The sequence below is a fragment of the Ceratotherium simum genome, chromosome 32, assembly GCF_057802395.1.
Source record: "Ceratotherium simum simum isolate JZ-2026a chromosome 32, ASM5780239v1, whole genome shotgun sequence".
NCBI classification, from domain to species: domain Eukaryota; kingdom Metazoa; phylum Chordata; class Mammalia; order Perissodactyla; family Rhinocerotidae; genus Ceratotherium; species Ceratotherium simum.
The window spans coordinates 19633043-19645398 of record NC_141931.1 but is presented as its reverse complement, the minus strand read 5'-3'; the positions used below and the strand labels follow the sequence as shown (position 1 = coordinate 19645398).

General features: G+C 46.7%; 1 protein-coding gene across 3 annotated transcripts in view; it reads right to left on the bottom strand.

Moving 5' to 3' along the window:
- The window catches only part of FAM107B (family with sequence similarity 107 member B), a 208016-nt gene that overhangs the window by 72924 nt on the left and 122736 nt on the right, over positions 1-12356 (bottom strand). The window contains exon 1 of one of the 3 annotated variants that reach the window (XM_087420813.1): positions 4894-5030. The exons of 1 other annotated variant lie outside the window; for it this stretch is intronic. The gene's annotated coding sequence lies outside the window, so the exon portion shown is untranslated. Of the gene's footprint in view, positions 1-4893; positions 5031-12356 lie in introns of those variants that run through there. One more of the 3 variants, XM_087420812.1, reaches the window with a different exon arrangement.

Sequence of the window (12356 nt, the reverse complement as noted above, 5' to 3'; positions counted from 1 at the left end):
CAGCTGTGGGCAATGACACAACAGCCTAACACCCACGGCCCGCCATGTCTCGGGGACTGTGTGTTTGGGGCCTCATGACCTCACATGTGCCCTCGCCATGCCACAGGAAGTAGATTTGCCTAGGTTCATCTCACACATGAGAAGGCCAGAGCCCTCAGGGGTTGTGACCTGCTGGAGGTCACAAAGCTGGGGCCTTGGTTCTAACTCACACACATGTGGCTGCAGAGCTCCAAATAGCTCCCCTCCACCACGGTAAGAAACACACCTGTTCCCCAACCCCACCCCTCTCAACCAGGCAGGCACAGAGCAGGGTTGTACCCTGTAGACAGTCCAGTGTAACACAAGTCGGCACTGACATCAAAAAGGAAAAAAGAGCGAGGTGAGAAAATCCTCCAGACAACACGTATCTACCACCCGCCAGGATGCGGAGAGCTGGTCTACCCATATTTTTTCTATCTTTTGCCTAGGCTTGGCAATGCCCCATTTAACACTTCTCAGTCTAAGGGCTGCTAAGGATTTATGATTCAGTAGCATGACCAGGAACAGCACTGCAGACAGCCCAGAAGCCCCTGCCTGCCATTTCATGGCCTCTGAAGGGGGCTTTTCCTCACAGTGCAGAACCCCAAGACTTTGCTGTGTGTAGGGGACATCACTGTCAGCAAACCATGCCTCCCTGTGGCCTCCCCCCACACACACGACACTATGGAGCACAGACTACGGCCTCTGCTTCACAGCTGCTCTGCCCAGCAGCTCCACCTACAATGAATCTTGGGCAGAACTGTAGTGTTCCAGAGCTTACCTAGTCTTAAAGCAACATACCTTCCTTTTTCTGCATCTCTCCCCTGTTTTCCTTCCTACAGTTCACCTGAGTTTGAAAAACACGCTTAAATAAGTCTTGGCACCATTTCCCCACAAACCCCTGTCTTCCTTCTTCATTTGTAACAGAACCTCTGGTGGGCACAGATGTGGTCGGTTCCCGCTACATAACGCTAGCCTCAGCTCCTGGGAATCCCGCAGACCAGCTCAGGACACCAAGTCCCCACCACCACTGGCTTCCCAGGGCCAGTGGCCTTGAGGTTTACCTTCAGAGAGAACACTGGAACAATACCAGTTTCCCAGTCCCGCCTCAATTCTGCACTAGAAAGTGTCCCAACCCCTCAGCCAAATTCCAGACAAAACCCAACAGTTCTTATCTGCTCAGCTAAGCCCCTACCACCATCTCTTAAATTGATCAGCCCCGGGCAGAGCACGCTCATTCCCTCCATGCCTCTCTCCCAGCCTGCACCTTACAGTCAGAAACCCAACCTGCAGCCTTAGCTGTGATTTACATCATTCTTTCTGAGATACCTGAACTCACAAAGTGTTCCCTTCCCTTCACAGCTCTTAACAGAACTGTCATTAAACAATTTGTGTGTAATTTGGTGCCATTCTTTAAATATTTTCCTCGCCTGCCCTGCCATGAGGACCAGGACTCCATCAGTCTTGTCAACTGCAGCATCTCATGCTGGGACATTGCTGGCAAGGAAGAAGCTCTAAGTAAATGTTTGTTAAATGAAGGAGTGAATAAGAAGCAAAGCTTCCCCTTTTCCGCCTCAGAAATAGCCTCTCGTCGATCAGCCATGACTAAATGGCAACCTAAGCCAGCTTGCCAGATGAGCCGATTTCTTTTCCTGCTGGAGTACCGGAATCAATAATATCACATGGGAAAGAGCATCGAGTGCTTTTCAGCTGAGTTCCCTAGGTACTTGGTGTAAGGAAAAGTTCTGATGGACGAGGCCCAGCCTTCCTGCACTAGAAAAGAAAAGGGGAGAAAAATGGTTTGCTTCACGAAGGAAAAGCAAAAATAGGCCAAGATAAGACAAGGAAATTACACAAGGAAATGAAGTCCCATCAGGTCAGCCCGCACCACGTGGCCCCGGGCTGCATTTATTTCTCATTTCACAGAGCAGCTTTTCCAATGCAACTGAGCCCAAAGTGAGATGCAAAATGGGTCGGTTGCCCACAGCCACTTTGTCTAGACTTAAAGAAGGCTAACAATTCAGTAACTCAAGACATCCAGGGACTTCTAAAAATGCCTCAAATCTAGATCTCACTCAACCAAACTTCCTGACCCATTTTCTCAAAAACACTTGCACAGAGAATTCTGGAGGGAAGGGGCGGACGGGGCATTAATGACAACATTAAGCCATATTACTAATCTATTATGTTCCCTCTTTCCAGAGAAAAGTTGTCCATGCCTCCCAAAGACCACTCCCAAAGAACATCAGTGAAAATCTTTTCCACCTTTACTTGTGACATTTTAAGTAATTACGGAAATCAAAGGAATAAATGAATGACTGAATGAATAACAGCAGCCATCCTGCTACAGTTCAAGAACAGGATTTCTCATAACACTTCTCTCAATCGCAAACCAAGCCTAGTTTGAAACATCCCAGGATTGGATTCCGCAGTCCACAGGGACAGGAGGCTAGCTGTCACGAAGAGCCATAGCAAGGCCATAACAATGGGACCACTCTCAAACTTTTCTCTCCTTCCTCCGAGGCAAGAGAAGAAGAGCACAACTACTCAATTCTGACCTCAGGTCCAGCTTGGCTGCGCTACTTACACTGTTCAGGGCCACAGAAGGGCTGAAAAATAAGATTTAGCGATTCCAATATCTCCTTTTTGAGTTTTTTTTGACTTCTGTAGGTAGAAAGGTACCATTACTTCTGAAGGAATGCTGATCATTACAGGAGACCACATACTTCACACACTCCCTTACAGGTCACCACTGCACTGCCTAAGTTCCCTAACCAGATTAAGGAGCCCCAAATTACAAACAGGAACAAAGATGGCACCTGACTATACCTAACCACAACTTTCTTCTTGTAAATTTTCTAACTTTAAAAGTACTGCATCATCCTAATGCTCGATCTAATTCGACACAGCTGTCTCCAAGACCTCTTTTTATTTTGCATATTGCAGAAATGAAATGTCCAAACACTTTATGAGTGGAAAATAAAAGAACGTAATGACAAAAGCATTCAGTGGCCAAATCTGTGGTTGAACAATGTGTTGTCTTTTGGGTTGTTTTTTTTTTTTCCCACAGAAAACACACTCAAAACTACTCACTGCTCACAGGGAAATCTTTATTTTACTTTCTCAATGCAGTCTGCTAGAAGCAAGCATGTGTCCAGCTATAAAACCACTGCTATTCCTTGTTCTACAAAAAGTTTCCTTCCATCACATATTTCTCATGAATCTCAGAACATAATTTTATTTTTTAAATATTTTAAAAGTAATCACTTTTATTAAAAAAGAAAAATGTCAATCCCAAACTACTCCTGAAATCCAAAGAATAGAGTCCACAAAAACTTTTTATCAGTCCATTCTTCCCAACTAAGTGGAACTTGAATTGTTTTACCTATTTCTTCCCTCCCCCTTCTGCACAGGTGGTTATTTACAAGGCTATAAGAAAATATATTTCAATCAACCTGTTGGTATTAATCCTGTGTGAAAGGGGCAGACCACTACTGTAGACCATGATTATTAGATATCATATTCCAAACTGATGTGACTGGTAAAGATTAAGAATCTATAACTCTCTCATTTATTCACACACACACACACACACACACACACACCATGGCTGCCAAGCCATGAATCAAGCAAAGATGTCTTCATCCTCAGGTGTGTTTGGGTGGTTGGGTACATGAGTGATTTTCTCTATTTTTTTAATAAACATATATAATTTTATACATAAAGTTTTAAACTTGAAACTACCAGCACTAAGAAATGCCTGCCTCTAGACAGGCACCCCAACACTATTTCAACTTAAAGCAACGTGGGCAGCTAAAAATCTCCAAAGTGATGGAAGGGGAACATGGCCAAAGAAAACTAATGAACCTGTTAGCAAGAAATCTTCAAGTTAAAGAATGTGAAGTCTAACAGGCCTCATCTCGTTTTTTTCTGTATTTTCCATATCACACTCATTCTAACCAAACTTGGCTCTACTGTCACTGACTAAAATCTGTCGGAAGAAGGAAGGGTATGGTATCTTGCTGCAGAGAATAAGATCTGTAATTTATCCTCTCAACAGGCTTCCTGTGCACACTTCAGAAGGGGATTTACCATCCCCTACAAAGCACGTTAAAATTTGGCCAAACGCATCCACGCCATCCCCAAGGGACCTTTAGCTGCGTGGAGAGAAATTATAGGAACCAAAATTTTAGGACTTCTTGGATGCAGGCGCCACCCAAGATTCTGGGTTCACTGGCGTGACAAGAACGGAGAGGAGTCAAAAATGGAAAAGTTACTTGCAGACTGTTTGGAAACAGTGCCACGGCCACCTTTAAACCAGCAGGACAAACCCCCCGCGGCCCCTCCTTTGTCTTCCCAGGCGGAGGCTCGGTCGGGCCCCGGGGGCCCGCTCCGGCCACCCCGGCCAGCGAGGGGCGAGCCGGGCGCCGAGGGCTCGGCATCTGGCGGCGCGCAGCGCACCCGGTGGGCAGTGCATCCTCGCTGCAGGCAGGGTCTCTCCATTTTCAGGGCCAGGGAAGCAACAATAAGCAGAGCGGGGAGGCCGGGCTCCCCTGCCTCGCGGCGCCCCCCGCCTCCCCAGCACCCCCCAGGCCGGGGGCCACCGCGCTGGGTGCCCGCCACGCCCCGGCCCTGCGCCCCTGGCCCTCCCGGGGCACCGCGCGGGGTGGCCGGGGCTCGCCGCACGCCCACCGCCCTGCTCGCCGTCCCCTCGCGCACGCGGGGACCCCCGGCCCCCGCACGGTGGGAGGGGACGCCCGGGGGTCCCTCGGGCCGGGGGGTGGGCGGGAGGCCGCGCAGTCTCCCCGGCGGGCACCCCGCCTCCCCCGTGCGCCCAGTCTTTGTGTGGAAAGTAAGTGCGGAAGGCGAACCCACCTCGGCGCGCACACAAAGGCACGCGGCTCCCTCCCCGGCGCTCGCTCCGGGCGGCCGCGGCGGCTGCAGGGCGGCCCGAAGGCGGCGCGGAAGGCGGCTCCCACGGCGGCTGCGGCCCGGCCAGCGCACGGCGGCTCCTGCACACCCCGCGGCCCCGCGCGTCCGAATTAAGCGGCGGGGCGGGGGCGGGGCCTGGCTGCCGAGGCCCCGCCCCCGCCCCGCCCTGGCCCCGCCCCGCCGCGCTGGCCTCCGGCTCCGCGCTCGGGACCGCCGCGCCCGCGGGGACTGCGCCCCGGGAGAGGGGAGCTCGGGAAAGTCTCGGCTTTGGGTCCGGGAGGTTCTCCTGCTGTTGCTTTAGTTTGGTCGGCTTCGGAAACTCTGGAAAGAGGAGAAGGAAGGTTGGAAGGAAAAACTGTCACCAGATGAGAAAGAAATGGGAAATCCAAGGAGGCAGGCGCATGTTCAGAGGTCTCACAATTAAAGATCTCTCCCTCTCTCTCTCATCTCACACATACACACACACACACATACACGACCACAGGTCCTGGGGCGTATTTGGCTGGTGGGTGTCTGGCCTCCATCTCCACTCCACGCCTGTGACGCTCAGAGGGACTGTCCCCATTGAAATCCTGCCAACACGTCACTGCAGAAAACTCAAGGAATCAGGGAGGAAAAGGAAACAGATTTGTTGTAATTGTACAAATTTACAGTCAAGCAGGAGCTTGACACCCAGTGCCCTGGGAATTGACTCATACTTCTCACCCTTCCCTGCTCATCAAAGGGAAATTGGCGAGTTAAATTTGTGCGCAGGGAGGAAAGAGTTTGTTCTACCTTTTTTTTTCCTCTCTGATTTTCGTTGTTTTTGTTGTTGTTGTTTCTCTTACAGGAAATTGCTCCCCTGCCCAACCCTAAGACTCTTAGATTACCATCTACCTGAATCACAGCACGTACAAAAATACCAGATATCTGTTTCAGAGTGACAAACAAGGAGAGCAGGTTGATGGATTTTAGATCAAAAGCTTTTTAATTTTCTTGGCAACCGATGCATAAGGGTTTATTTATTGGGAAGCTTTTCTGACTAAAACAGCTTGAGTCATGACCACACAGAAAAGTCATATAAATTGTGGATTTCAGTAAACAAATGGCGTACTCCAAAGATGCTCTAAAGCCACAGCTCTTAAAGGGCCTGGCCATCCCCAGGGCTTGAAGCCCACTGAGGGGTGGAATCACGTGCCACAGGATTTAGAGAAAGAGAAGCTCTTTCCCAGCCTAAGAAACCGACCAGTGTGAACTTTATCCGTGGTGCTTCCCACAAGTCTTCCTCCTCTCCCGGTCCATTGTGTTGTTTCTGTTCTTTACAGTGAGTCCACCCAGCCCCAAACTAGAACCTGGGATCCAGCCTACATTTTCCCCTCACTCCCCACATGGGAGTCAGTTCCAAGTCCTGCATTCTACAGGATGCCTAGATAGCCCCCCTCCCCATCACACTGGTATTACCACAGTTGACCTTTGGGGTCTATCACCACACTGTGGCACTGGTCTGCCAACTGTCCCCAGCCTCCAATCTCACACCTTCTTTCAAATTCCTAACAAACTGCTTCCCCAGTGAACTTTCCAAGTGCAAATCTGCTCAGGTTCTTCCTCTGCTTAAAACCCTTTAGTAGGAGCCCCATTCCTACTACATGGTCAAGTCCAAGCTCCTTAGACAGGACCTCACAGGGCAGCTACTTCTTGATAGCACACCGACCACTCTGACCGCTTCCGTGAGCTCTTCCGACATCCCCCCAAACACCCAGGGCTCCATGCAGCCAGACTGCTGTATTTGCTAAATGGCCCTGCTCCGTGAATATGAAGACTGGATGAAAGAATCTGGCACTTGTCATGTTCTCCCACATGCCTCCCCTCTGCCTAGCACACCTTCACCCCACACCACGCCATCTCTCAAGAGCTCCGCTCCTCTCTAAGACCAGGTTCCTCTGAGAAGCCTTCTGTAACCTGCTCAAACTGAAAGGACCTTTCCTGCTCCTCCCATACTTGGCATTAATTTCTTTTAAACCAAAACTCTAATTTCTTTTAAACCCATACTCTTTTAATTATTGCACTGCATTGTAAATATGTGCCCTCCTTGAGCAGAGTTTGTGCTTGATATATATACATATCTTTACATCCTCGTACTTAAAATAGTGTCCGGCATATAAGAAGTGTTAAAGACTGAACTGTGTCCCCTCTCAAAATCCAACTATTGAAACCCTGACCCCCAATGTGACTGTTTTGGAAATAGAGCCTTTAGGGAAGTAATTAAGGTTAAATGAGGTCATAGAGTGGAGACCTAATCTAGTAGGACTGGTGACCTTATACAAGAAGAGGAAGAGACACCAGAGATCTCTCTCTCTCTCTCTGTGCCTATACAGAGAAGAGACCATGTGAGGACACAGCTAGAAAGCAGCCATCTGCAAGCCAGGAAGAGGTCTCACCAGAAACCAACCCTGTCAACACCTTGATCTTGGACTTCCAGCCTCCAGGACTGTGAGAAATAGATGTCTGTTGTTTAAGCCCCTGTTGTGGCCCAAGCACACTAATAAAAGAAGCAAACATTAGAGCCTGGGATCTAACCTTGGAAAAGCACTAACCCACCAATGAGCCTGTGATGTCCCCCCGCCAAGCAGCCTGGACACAATTCTATGGTGTCAAGACAGTGGGCAAAGTGTCTGGATGTGGTAAGTGACCACACAGCCTTTTCCCTGCCCTCTGAGAAAAATTAAATGTGCAGCTCATTTCCACCGTCTGGGGTATAAATGCCAACAGGCTCTCAGCCATGGCCCTACCCTTGTATCAGGAACTCTAATTTATTTTAAACCAAAAACAGTAAGAGGAAATCAAATATTTACTTTGAACTTCTTGAGTCACAGCTTTATTAAAAGACAGGACGCCAACACCCATTCATTAAATCCACTGTTCTGGGCTGAATGTTTCACATTCCTGGGGAATCTTAGGGAGATTTTGGTCCAGGTAGGATTGATTAATTGATTCCCTTCAAATATAGTGTTGGAGGAGAGCTCTACAGACACCCGGACTGCCAGAAAGATGAACAAGTGGGTCCAAGAGAAAATTAAGTCTGAACTGTCGCTGGAGGCAAAAATGATAAACTGAGGCTGTCCTATTGGGCACATCATGAGAAGGCAGGATTCTTTGGAAAAGACAGTAATGCTGGGAAAGTAGAAGGCAGCAGAAAAAGAGGATGACCAAATATGAGATGGATTGACTCTATGAAGGAAGCCATAGGCATGAGTCTACAGGAGCTGAGTAGGGCTGTTGAGGACAGGACATTGTGGACTCACTCATTCGTAGGGTCACCAGGAGTTAGAGCCAACTTGATGAAATATAACAAAAAGGATCAAGTATCCAATTTGGTTTGGGGCCCCTGGAGTCACTGTGGGTAGACCCCAGAAATAAGAACTTTAAAGTTATGGACCACAGTGATATTTGTATTTGTATCCATGCCATCTACTAACAGTGCCTAGAACATGTGCATGATGGATGTTTGTCAAATGAATAAGCCTGGATTTTCAGGGCATAGCTGGACTTCCCAGGGTTACGCCAGGTGACACCAAACTGTCAGCCCGAGTCTAATGTCCTGTGGATTCCATATTGTGGATATGGACAGGACTCCAGGAAAGGACAGGTGAGCCAGTGGCCCAGGCGCCTGCTGTGCTCTGCGTGGGTTTCTGCTCCTGGGCTGACATGGTTTATTGGCTGCATGGAGGGCCTTTGCTGACTTGCTTTCTCCAAATACAATACAAAGAAAGTACACCTCTGAATGGTTTTGAGTCACTTAATCCATCATTAGTGATAGATTCCCTAATCTCACATTACTGGAAAACATACATAATAATTTTCCATCTTATAACACTCACCCACAAGATCACGCATATACTTAGCTTTAATTTCCTCCTTTAACTTTGACATCTGGAGGCCTTCTAAATTCATTCCTAAGGAAAACTGAAGAAAGCAGAGGTGAACATTTGGGGCCATAAAGTAGAGCAAAGCAAATCAATTTGGAATGAGATATGTTGTTATTATCTTCTACTTTGGTCATTTTCCCAATGCAATATCTTGACGTTGTTACTTTACGCCCTAACCATCATCCTGAAGAGCTCCAAAGAGACAAGAAATCTTAACAGTGCCCAGAGGAGGGAAATTTATTTTGAGGTGTATACTCTTTTGTATTTTAAATTTTGTACTGTGTACATGGCCATTTGAATAGATAATAATCCATTCATATATAAAATCTTAATTTTAAAGTGATATTTTTAAAGTCTTGTTCTTTAGTATCTGTATCAGTTATCTATTATTGCATAACAAATCGCCTTAAAACATAGAGGCAGGGCCGGCCCTGTGGCTTGGTGGTTAAGTGCGCGCGCTGCAATGCTGGTGGCCCGGGTTCGGATCCCGGGTGCGCATCGAGGCACCGCTTCTCCGTTCATCCTGAGGCCGAGTCCCGCATGCAGCAACTAGAAGGATGTGCAGCTACGACATACAACTATCCACTGGGGCTTTGGGGGGAAAAAATAAAATAAATAAAATCTTTAAAAAAAAAAAAAAAAAAAAAAAAAAAAACATAGAGGCTTAAAATAAGAACGAATTATTTGCTCATGGCTGGGACACCTTGTTTCTGCCTCACCTGGTCTTAGCTAGGCTCTGTCATGCATTGGTAGTCAGTTGGGAGGTTGGCCAGAGACTGACTTGTCTTGGGTGTCCTCAAAGTCCAGATGTTGAATGAAGCTATCTGCTTGGGCGCCTCAGATGCCCTCCACACAGCCTCTCAGCAGGCTCGCTGGGACTTCCCCACAGGGCAGCTGGGTCCAAAAAGGTGAAAAAGGAAGCTGTAAGGCCACGCGACGTCTGGTCTCAAGGTCATTCTGCTGCATTCTATCATTCAAAAATATCACAGAACCAGCCCGAATCCAAGGGTTGGGAAAACGAATTCCACCTCTTGATGGTAGAAGCAGTGGCCACATTACAAAGGGACCTGAGTACTAGGATGCTAGGATAGGAGGAGGTGTTGGGGCCATGTTTGCAAATAATCTTCCCCTGAATCAGAGTTGAGGAACTACATAGTGGATGGTAACTGTGAGGTGACAACAGTAGTCTCAAGGGAAATCATTCTGATCATAAACAAGCCCAAAGCCCTTTGTGATTGAACATGAACCCCACAACAGAGCCAGCCCTGATGGCCTAGCGGTTGAAGTTCGGCACTCTCACTGCTTCAGCAGCCTGGGTTCGTCTCCCGGTTGTGGAACCACACTACCCATCTGTCAGTTGCCATGCTGTGGTGGCCGCTCACATAGAAGAACTAGAAGGACTTACAACTAGGATATACAACCATGTACTGGGGCTTTGGGGAGGAAAAACAAAAACCCATAAAAACAGATTCAATAAATTGGTGCTGGCCTCAAGTCTTGAATTGATAGATTGAAATAAACACTTGATTTTTGCTTATTTGTTTTTGGTTTCATGTAAGAATGAAAGGGGGACCAAAAAAACCCAAAAAAGGCTTTAAGACTCTAAAGAAGCTAAGGTTGACCAGGTTCTAAATCAGTGTATTAGTTAACTATTATTGCATAACCAATTACCACAGACTTAGCAGCTTAAGAGAACACCTGTATATTAGCTCATGGCTGCTTTAGTCCAGGCACCCCTGGGCTGGGTTCTCTGCTCACAGCCCCCAAAGCAGAAATCAAGATCTTGGCAGGACTCATGGCTCATCTCATCTGGAGCTCGAGATCCTGTGGGTGAATTCAGTTCCCTGCGGTTGTAGGACTGAGGTCTCTGTTTCCTTGTTGGCTGTCAACTGGGAGCCACTTTCAGCTCCTGAAGGCTGCCCACATACCTTACCATATGGTCCTCTCCACCATCAAGTCAACAATGACACATCAAATCCTTCTGGTGCTTCCAATATCTGCCCCCGTCCATCTCTGCCCCCCTCTGTCTCCACCCCCCTCCATATCTGCCTTCCTCCATCTCTGCCTCTAGATTCAGATTTAAAGTGCTCAAGTAATTAGGTCAGGCCCACCCAGATCATCTCCTTATCTTAAGGTCAACTGTTTTGAGACCTTTCTTACATCTGCAAAATCCCTTCACAGCAGTACCTAGAGTATGCATGATCGAATAATTGGAAGAAGATGTGTGTACACCAGAGGACAGAAATCTTGGAGCCTATCTTGGAATTCTGCCCACACAATTTGGAATGTAGATAGATGGACAGATAGGCAGACAGACAGATATTCTTTAGTATAAAACATATGGAATGTGAGAGCAGGCAGAAGAAAGCCTTGGGGAGGTATCTCATACAAGCTCATCAGTTACCTAGGTAACCTAGGTAAGCCAGAAGAAGCCAGGCCTAAGAAGGAATTCTTATTAGGTAATAACCTAGCTCCCACACAGCTCAAAGGGTAATAAGTCTTCATTAAACCCTGATGACCTTAATACTGAAAAAATTGGGAAAGAAAAAAAAGTTAAGACTATGGCACACTAATTTTATCACTTAAATAGAACAGCATAATAATATGAATATAATAGTGTTTCTTTTATTTTGCTTAACTACTTTGCACCATTGTTGCATAATATTAATGCAATCTTCTATACCCCATGAAGATAATGCTTTTCAATGAAGAGACTTATAGAACTCATTTATGGAAAAATTTCGTGAAAAGATATATGGCTTGCCAAGTAAATATAGCATATACGTACCTTTTAAAGTTAGTAGTACTTAGAAAGGATTAAAATGATATACTCAAATCAAAAAGAATGTGCTATATGCAAGATCATGAGCTATGTTAAAATAGCCTCTCTGCATGAGCATTTGTGAGCAAAGAAATGGAATCACTTCATTAAATATGCTAATAGTACCAATAATAAAAATGAATACTCTCCTGTTTAATAGTTATTCCCGACAAAGCATTTTGCAAACTCCATGACATAGCTGTAGTTCATGATGTAACAGAACACTTTGCCATGGGGCCGTCCCCATGGTGTGGCGGTTAGGTGGGCACGGTCCTCTCCTGGCGGCCCGGGTTCGGATCCCGGTGCGCACCGATGCACCTCTTGTCAGGCCATGCTGTGGCGGCGCCCCATATAAAGTGGAGGAAGATGGGCACGGATGTTAACTCAAGGCCAGTCTTCCTCAGCGAAAAGAGGATTGGCATGGATGTTAGCTCAGGGCTGATCTTCCTCAAAAAAAAAAAAAACACTTTGCCATTTCTAGAGAGTTCAAAGTTTAGGAGAGTTTTAATTTCAAAACCTTTAATATACATGTTGCCTAAAACACTTAATTGAGTTTTTACAAGACACTTGCTCATTGTTATTCATAATTTTAAAATCAAAGGGACTCTATAAAATGGTGATTCAGATTTGTAACTAAATATCACCTAAGAATTGAGAGAAACAGCTGTTAGTCACATAAA